The following is a 9,070-nucleotide window of genomic DNA, read 5'->3' as shown; positions in this document are numbered from 1 at the left end:
TTTTACTTCACATCAACATTTCATTACTATAATACTACTTAATGTAGCAGGCAACTAAGACTGTTAGAAGCCTTTGAGAGGAACAATCTTTAAGTACTTGCCAAAGGAATACTGCATTCACATATTATAATTTGTATGATTAGAGCTATTTATTCCCAAGTCTCATGATGGCATGCTCACTGTGGCAGAATTGTGCTATGCTTGCTTTAACTGATAGTCTTAATAAAAACAAAGAAGCAGAATCAGAAACAAAAAAGGAATAATCACAAAGGACACCACATAAATACAAAGAATTATTAGAGAATACTATGAAAAATTATATGCTAATAAATTGGACAACCTAGAAGAAATGGACAACGTTCTAGAAAAATACAATCTTCCAAGACTGAGCCAGGAAGAAACAAAATATGAACAGAACAATTATCAGCAATGAAATTGTATTGGCAATCAAAAAACATCCTAAGAACAAAACCCCTGGACCAGATAGGTTGCTTCACCACTTAATTTTATCAAACATTTAGTGAAGACCTATACTCATCCTCCTTAAAGTTTTCCAAAAAGTAGAAGAGGAGGAAATACTTCCAAACTCATTATATGAGGCCAGCACCACTCTAATACCAAAACCAGGCAAAGAACACCACAAATAAAGAAAATTACAGACCAATATAAGTAATGAACATAGATGCAAAAACACTCAACAAAATATTAGCAAACCAAATTCAAAAATACATCAAAAAGATCATCCATAATGATCAAGTAGGACTTATTCAAGGGATGCAAGGATGGCACAATATTCAAAAATCAATCAGCATCATCCACCGCATCAACAAAAAGAAGGACAAATACCACATGATCATCTCAATCAATGTTGAAAAATCATTTGACAAAATTCAACATCCATTCATGATAAAAACTCTTAACAAAATGGGTATAGAGGGCAAGTACCTCAACATAATAAAGGCCATATATGACAAACCCACAGCCAACATCATACTTAACAGAGAAACGCTGAAAGCTTTTCCTTTGCTTTCAGGAACAAGACAAGGATGGCCACTCTCTTCACTTTTATTCAACATAGTACTGGAGGTCCTAGCCATGGCAATCAGACAACACAAAGAAGCAAAAAGCATCCAAATTGTTAAGGAAGAAGTTAAACTGTCACTGTTTGCAGATGACATGATATTGTACACAAAAAACCCTAAAGAATCCACCCCAAAACTACTAGAACTAATAGCTGAATTCAGCGAAGTTGCAGGATACAAAATTAATACACAGAAATCTGTTGCATTCCTATATACTAATGATACAGAAAAAGACATCAGGAAAACAATTCCATTCACAATTGCATCAAGAAGAATAAAATCCCTGTGAATAAACCTAACCAAGGAGGTGAAAGACCTTATTCTGAAAACTAGAAGATATTCATGAGAGAAGTTAAAGAAGAAACCAATAAATGGAAACCTATCCTGTGCTCATGAAGAGGAAGAATTAATATTGTCAAAATGGCATAGTACCTAAAGAAATGTACAGATCCAATGCAATCCCTATCAAAATACCTACAGCATTTTTCAATGAACTAGAACAAATAGTTCTAAAATTCATATGGAACAACAACAGATCCCAAATAACCAAAACAACCTTGAGAAAGAACAAAGCTTGTGGGATTACACTCCCTGACTTCAAGCTCTACTACAAAGCCACAGTAATCAAAACAATTTGGTACTGGTACAAGAGCAGACCCACAGATCAATGGAACAGGATAGAGAGCCCAGATATAAACCCAAGCATATATGGTCAATTAATACATGATAAAGGAGCCATGAATATACAATGGGGAAATGACAGCCTCTTCAACAACTGGTGTTGGCAAAATTGGACAGCTACATGTAAGGGAATGAAACTGAAGTACTAACTCCTTACACAATAGTAAACTTGAAATGGATCAAAACCTGAATGTAAGTTGTGAAACCATAAAACTCTTAGAAGAAAACATAGGCAAAAATCTCTTGAATATAAACATGAGCAACTTTTTCCTGAACACATCTCCTCGGATAAGGGGAACAAAAGCAAAAATGAACAAGTGGGACTACATCAAACTAAAAAGCTTCTGTACAGCAAAGGACACCATCAACAGAACAAAAGGGCATCTCATAGTATGGGAGAATATGTTCACAAATGACTCATTTGATAAGGGTTTAACATCCAAAATATATAAAGAACTCATATGCCTCAATACCCAAAAAGCAAATAATCCAATGAAAAAATGGGCAGAGGGTCTGAACAGACACTTCTCCAAAGAAGAAATACAGATGGCCAACAGGAACATGAAAACATGCTTCACATCACTAATCATCAGGGAAATGCAAATTAAAACCACAATGAGATATCACCTCACACCAGTTAGGATGGCCACTATCCAAAAGACAAGCAGCAACAAATGCTGGCAAAGATGTGGAGAAAGGGAACCCTCTTATACTGTTGGTAGAAATATAAATTGGTACAGCAGTTGCGGAAAGCAATATGGAGTTTTCTCAAAGAACTAAAAATAGAAATACCATTTGACCCAATAATTCCACTCCAAGAATTTACCTGAAGAAAACAAGATCCCTGATTCAAAAAGACATATGCACCACTATGTTTATTGCAGAACTATTTACAGTAGCCAAGATATGGAAGTAACGTAATGTCCATCAATAGATGAATGGATAAAGATGATGTGGTACATATATACAATGGAATATTATTCAGCCGTAAAAAAAAGAAATCTTGCCATTTGCAATTTGCAATATGGATGGAGCTAGAGGGTGTTATGCTCAGTGAAATAAGCCAGATGGAGAAAGACAAATACCAAATGATTTCACTCATTTGTAGAGTATAACAACAAAGCAAAACAGAAGGAAGAAAATAATAGTAGTCTCACATATTCCAAGAACAGACTAGTGGCTACAAAAGTGGAGGGGTTGGCGAGGGTGTGGGGAAGAAGGGCATTAAAGGGCACAATAATGTGCACTTAGAATATAGCCAGGTCATGGGGACAGTAGTACAGCATAGAGAATACAATTAATGACTCTGTAACATCTTACTATGCTGATAGACAGTGACCACAGTAGAGGGGTGAAGACTTGATAATATGGGTGAATGCTGAACCACTGTGTTATGTATTTGAAACCATCATAAGATTGTATACCAATGATACTTCAATTAAAATAAAAAGACCAGAAGAGGAAAAATAAAAAAAGCAAAGAAGCTGAGGACCATTCTATCACTCTCCCTAATTACAGAAGACTAAATTGTGAATATTAGGGCATAGTTTCACTATTTTTTACCCTGAAACAGTTGAGAACTTGGTCCTTCTTGCTAGTTGCATGATCAGTGAACCTGACACAGCTGTTTCCTCTGAGCCTTCTACTCTCCTGCTGTTGAGGGTCTTCTTTAATCACCTCTATTTGTGAAGATAATGGGACCATATGAATACCTGATTGTTCTTTCAGTTGCCTTCCCAGAAAGGAAATCTTTGGAGTTTTAAGCCTTGCATGGCTCTAATACCCCACTTTGAGCTGTGGGCTGCAGAGTACAATGGCTATATTAATTTGCAGGAACAGGATGAGAGAGCTTTGGCTGATTTGGATTTTTTTTTAAATTTGCCATTTGGGAACACAGTAGCTCCTTTTAGTGCAAAGATATAACCCACAGACAGACACTAAGTGAGAGAAGCAGCCCACTTACACTACATGAGAGAAAGAGCTCTCAGCCAAGATGGGCACAAATGTCTCCAGAGCAGGCTGAGGACAGCTTTCCTACAGCACCATCATGTAGCTCTACCTTTACTCTGTGAGGTCATCAGATATAGGCATTAAAATCAATAAAGTACCCACATTCCTGAAGTGTGAGATGCACATACTGCCTTCCTTCCTAAGAGTACAGTATGAAAAGGGGTGGGGAGAGATAACTTGACAATGGAGAAAACTGACAACACTCCCTCAGCCAGGGACCAGGGTCAACATTGATAGTGATCAATCATGCTGCTAGAATGTACCCTGGATCTAAGACAGTGAAAACGGCATTTTGCCTTTGCAGTCTTCCTCCCCAAAACTCAATCTAATCATGAGGAAAACCTCAGATGAGTTCCTGTATTGGGACAAAATACCTGATCAGTATTTCTCAAAAAAAAAAAAAAAAAGAAAAAGAAAAAATCTGAATAAAGATTAGACTTCAGTCAACAATAATATATTAATATTGGTTCATCGATTGTTACAATGTACCTTACTAATGTAGGATGTTAATAATAAGGGGTACTGGATGCAGGGAACTCTGTATTATCTTCAAATTTTTCTATAAATCCATAACTGTTCAAAAAATAAGATTTAAAATAGTAGAGAAATCACTCACTATATAAATCAGGATAACTGCAACTACTTGAGATAATGCAATAAAAAAATGTAATATCAAGAATTGATTACACAAGTGCTGGACAAGCTAAGGAACCAAACAGCAAGAACTGGAAGCTACAGCCACTGTGAGTGCTGGAGAAGGGGAAGACTTGGCATTAGCAGAGCTCAGGTGCTGGCCGCCCAGAAGCAGCTGGAACAATAATGAGCCTGTCCAGGGGGAGATGGTTCCACAGAGGAAGGGACAATCCGGTGCAAAACTGGTCAGGAAATGCCACTAGAGGCAGAAAGAAAAGAGAAGAAATGTTCTGGCTCCTCCTCTTCCTCCAGTTTTAGTCTCTGGCCAGTACCTCCCACTGATGGACCCATCTAGAAGCCAGGGGGCATGGAAGCTTGGGGAATGTAGTCGTTTGAAATAGAGAACAGAGGGGAAGGGCAAGAATGGATCTGGGAGTAAAGAGGTCTACAGCCAATGCTCCAGTCCTTCCTTCAAAAAAATATTTATATGTCATACTGAAAGTGAGAAGTTTGGCCATTTAAAAATATCTATAATTTTTTATTTATAATTGTTCCTTCTGCTCTATAAGGGAAAAATAAGTTCATATTTATTTAATTCCAGGGAACTTCAATAATCCCTTTCATTTTTATTCCCCTATTTTTTTAAATGTAGTATGTTCTCCTTTTTTTATTATTTAGGATTAGCATTTCTCTTCATAAGTAGTTTTACTTCATATACTTTATCTTCTTGAATTAACTGTAAAACTTTCTTGAATTAGTTTTACTCAAAAGCCATCTCATCGTAGAAAACAAATGTCAAAAGATTTGCTAGCTTGATATGAACATCCTAAACAAAAGTTTTCTTTTGTGTGTTTCTTTTTTCCTCTGTGTTTCTTTAAAACAGGGAAAAAGCAGAGGAGCTGTGATCAGAAACCACTCAGATATTTGGAATTTTCCAGCATGGCCAAACATATTGAGAATCTGGGCTTAAGCAGCATTTTGAAAGGGGAAGAATGTGTCAGTGGTTTTAATGGGTGGGGCACTTCAGGAGGAACAAGATGCATAAAATTTCTTTGAGACTTGTGTAAGTGAAAGTTACCAGATATTCCAGTTTTGCCAAATTTTTAACTTTTATTAAGATTGAGGTGATATACACCATTCATGGATACTCTAGTTCAAGCACTCAGTTGAGAGATTGAGTGTCATGGTCCACCATATTTAAACCAGGACAAGGCACTCAGAGGAAGAACTTCCTTCCTGTAGTGTTTGAAGAAATGGTCTTTCCAGAATTCTTGTTGGAAACCCTTACTTAGCTGGAGTTCTCTCAACAGTAAGAATTCCATATGTCTGAGAAAATCGAAAATAAAGTTACTTCTAGGGAACATATTTAAAACAAAATCAACCCTGTGGCCAAATTAAAGATTATATATATATGTATATACACACACACACACACATATATAAAGAATATATGATTCAAAGATCGTTGGATAGGTGTCCATGAGCTGAAATGCAAATTTGAGGGCATGTTTTCTTTCCCAGAAGGCTCTAATCATGGCAGAGAGGACAACATGCTGACTACAATACTCTACTTTCCTAATTAATTCTAGCATCACTAGGGAGGTCATCATTACTTTGAGACATGCCTTGGGAAATTTAACAACATGAGTTATGCAGAATGGTTGTGCCCTTGAAAATTAAGAGGAAATAACTGCACATTACATCGTGACCAAGACAGCCCCTCACGTGGGTGAGAGCAGGGAAAGGTATGCACAGCAGCAGGGTGTGTGATCTGCTTCAGGAGCTGTGAGAGGGAAAGCAGAACACGTGCCTTAAAACTCCTCACAGGTGATGAGAATTCGGTCTCTCCAACATCAGCCATTAGCAAGATTGATAAGTAGCCTAAATCTCTTTCCAGTGGAAAATTTAATCTTAGTACAAAAAGTAATGATATTTTCTCTTTGTGTTCACCTAATTCTAAGGAGTATGTCATCCCACAAACTGAAGGCATACTCAATGTTCTAGCTGGAAGATGTTTTTCTTTTCTAAAGCTCTAGAGAGAGCTTTGGTGTCTTCAATTTTCCCATCCATACTGCATTCTGCTTCCAGCTTGCCCTACTTAAAATAAGCAAGCAAACAAAACTGTTTACATAGTACATAAAACACCCAGACTTAGAGAAAAAGAAACGATAATCCTTTCAGTCTGTATCATATATAGCCTATGCTACACTTTGTCTTTTCCTTGTGGGTACTTAAATTGTGATGGCATTCGCTGGTTGATGTTAAGGTCCAAACTGTTCAGTTACCCAGAGGTGGGGACGGCAGCTCTGGATGGACACTGTGAAAGGGAATGAGAAAGAGTGGGGTTTTGAAAGTCTGGAACCTGGAATCCACCTGAAAACAGGAGCAAGGGGCCAATATCTGAACGAAGAGTAGATGGAGAGCTCTGATAGTAGAGCTGCTCCAGAAAGAGTATAGGAGAGTGATAATCCAAATGCAGGGGACTGGTCAAGGGGCTAGTCCAGAAAGGGCAGAAGGCAAGGATTCAAGTCAGTGAGTTCATTAAAGTCAAGGATTCACAACCATCAAGCAAATGTAAATAAGCATCAGAATTTTGTGTGTGGACAGGAGGATGTAGGAAAAGCAACAGGTACAGCAGGAAACAGATTAGTAAGCAAGACAGGCATGGGAGGAATCTGTACTTCTCAGTGTGCACATGAGGCTTGCTTGCATGATAGACAAGTGCAATCGCTCTCAAAGTGTGAACCCAGGCCAGCAGCAAAGGGGATCACCTGGCACTTGTCAGAAATGTCAGTTCTTGGGCTCATCCCAGACTGCTCAGTCAGAATGGGGCCTCTGGTCATGGTACCCAGATGTCTGTGCTGTCACACACACCCCCAGGTGATTCTGACGCTTCTTGTTTCTAAAATTTAAGAACCACTGAGCTAGTAGGTAAGACTAGTTTAAAAACTGGGTAGAGCAGGACGTAGAAATGTCTGAAGGGATTCTTTTACTTGGAATTTGAATTTTAATAATCCCACATTACAAAATAACAACTCCCTTTTATTAAACAGGTGTGCCAGATAACTCTTCTTTGTCTCTTCTGACCCACGCTCCACCCTTTTCCACCCTGCCCTGTGACCCACTGAGGGGCTGCAGCAAAGGGCTCCCTGGCTCCTGCCTGGATTTAGCGCATGGGGAGCTCCAGCAGTTCAGCAGAAGAAAAGAGAATGAAGTCAGTTTATTTGCTCCTCCGCAAAAAGTACTTTGCCAGTTCCCTGTCTGTGGGGTTGGATGCCTTCTGCTGCCTGTGTCCTCTGACCAAGGTCATTTCTCCTCTCACGCTGATTCTCTCTCCAATATTCTTTTCTTCCTGATCTGTAGCAGCTCCCTCCTTTCCCCTTGGGCCTAGGGGTGGTGGCAGCTTTATTGCTACTACAGCCATCTAACTTCCCTATAGTCTGTGCTTTGCCCACATTCCATCTACAGTTTTGCAGATAAGCTTTTTAAACATGTTTGGAAATAGACTCCCCAAATTAACCAAATTAAAGTGCTTCATTTGTTTTTTGTTGGGACTCTGTTTCCGACTTACGCACCTCCTCAGATTCCCTAAACCCTCAGCTGCTTGCTCTCTCCACCTCGGTGGCCTCCACGCGCCACCAACTCACTGCTGGGATCTTTGCTGCCTGGGGCCAGCCAGTCACTTGCGCTGGGAGTGTGGGGCACTTGCCTTTGCCCTCTAGAACAGTCACAGTGACCAGCCCATGTCTGGAGCCTCTGATTCCTGCCCCCACTTCCAGGCTTGAAGGGATTGAGATGCGGCACCCCAGCAGCCGTGGAAGAGCCCAGATGATGAAATGGAATCCAGAAGTTGAAGGTAGCTGTTAGGAATGTCTCCCGGGCAAGCCCAGTACCCCTGAGCAACGGGCCGTGTCTCTTCATGACCCGCAGTGAAGCGGCAGCCAGCACGGTCAAGCCTCACTGCCTAGGACTCGGAGCTCTTCTTCGCCTCACTTCCACTTTTCCCATTTTGCTGCCTCGGGTTTGTGAGGTTCATAGTGAGACGTGGCACTTTCATCCTAGCCTAAGGTCCTATTATGTAGAGATCCTTGGTTAAATCACCTGCTGACTTAGACTATTATAGGTAACATGACCGTAAAAGAGAGGCAATAAAATAAAGGCACACAGACCAGGGTTATTTGGTGATAATGTCCTATGCTTCCCAGCCAGATGAAGCTAAGGAATGTCATCTTGGGTATTTTCAATGTTTCTTTGTCCACGCTGACCTGTGCCACAGTATGGCCAATCTTCTCTGGTGCTCTATGTCATCTTTGTACAGGTATGAAAATAAGAAAATAGGTATGAAAATTATTAAAGAAACAGATAATTTTAAATAGTATGGCTAAGGGGTAAAGATAATAGACCTAAAGCACATTAAGTTATAACACATCAAGGTAGATGCTCATTTTTAAAAGATACTGACTTACATGGCAGAAATTAGTTAATTTAGGCAATAGAAACTGTAAATCCATGTACTCAGGTAAATCATAGAAGAAATGTTTTGCAGCGAGAATGGAATACAATTACAATAATAAGACATGATAACAACCATAACACTAATAGCCCATTCAAGTATCACTTATTAAGCAATACAATCTGACAGGAATAGTACCAAATATTCTCAT

At 39.3% G+C, this 9,070-nt stretch overlaps 1 long non-coding RNA gene across 1 annotated transcript; it reads right to left on the bottom strand.

Moving 5' to 3' along the window:
- Window positions 1-5,506: 5,506 nt before the first annotated feature.
- LOC118908949 (uncharacterized) lies at window positions 5,507-8,097 on the bottom strand. Its single transcript, XR_005023436.2, has 3 exons — window positions 8,054-8,097; window positions 6,108-6,189; window positions 5,507-5,732 (listed from the first exon to the last, which is right to left on the bottom strand). It is a non-coding gene; the product is annotated as an uncharacterized LOC118908949 (long non-coding RNA).
- Between the last annotated feature and the right edge of the window lie 973 nt (window positions 8,098-9,070).

The sequence above is a fragment of the Manis pentadactyla genome, chromosome 5, assembly GCF_030020395.1.
Source record: "Manis pentadactyla isolate mManPen7 chromosome 5, mManPen7.hap1, whole genome shotgun sequence".
Taxonomy (NCBI): domain Eukaryota; kingdom Metazoa; phylum Chordata; class Mammalia; order Pholidota; family Manidae; genus Manis; species Manis pentadactyla.
The sequence above is the reverse complement of the archived record's forward strand: the minus strand, read 5'-3'. Positions and strand labels throughout refer to the sequence as shown.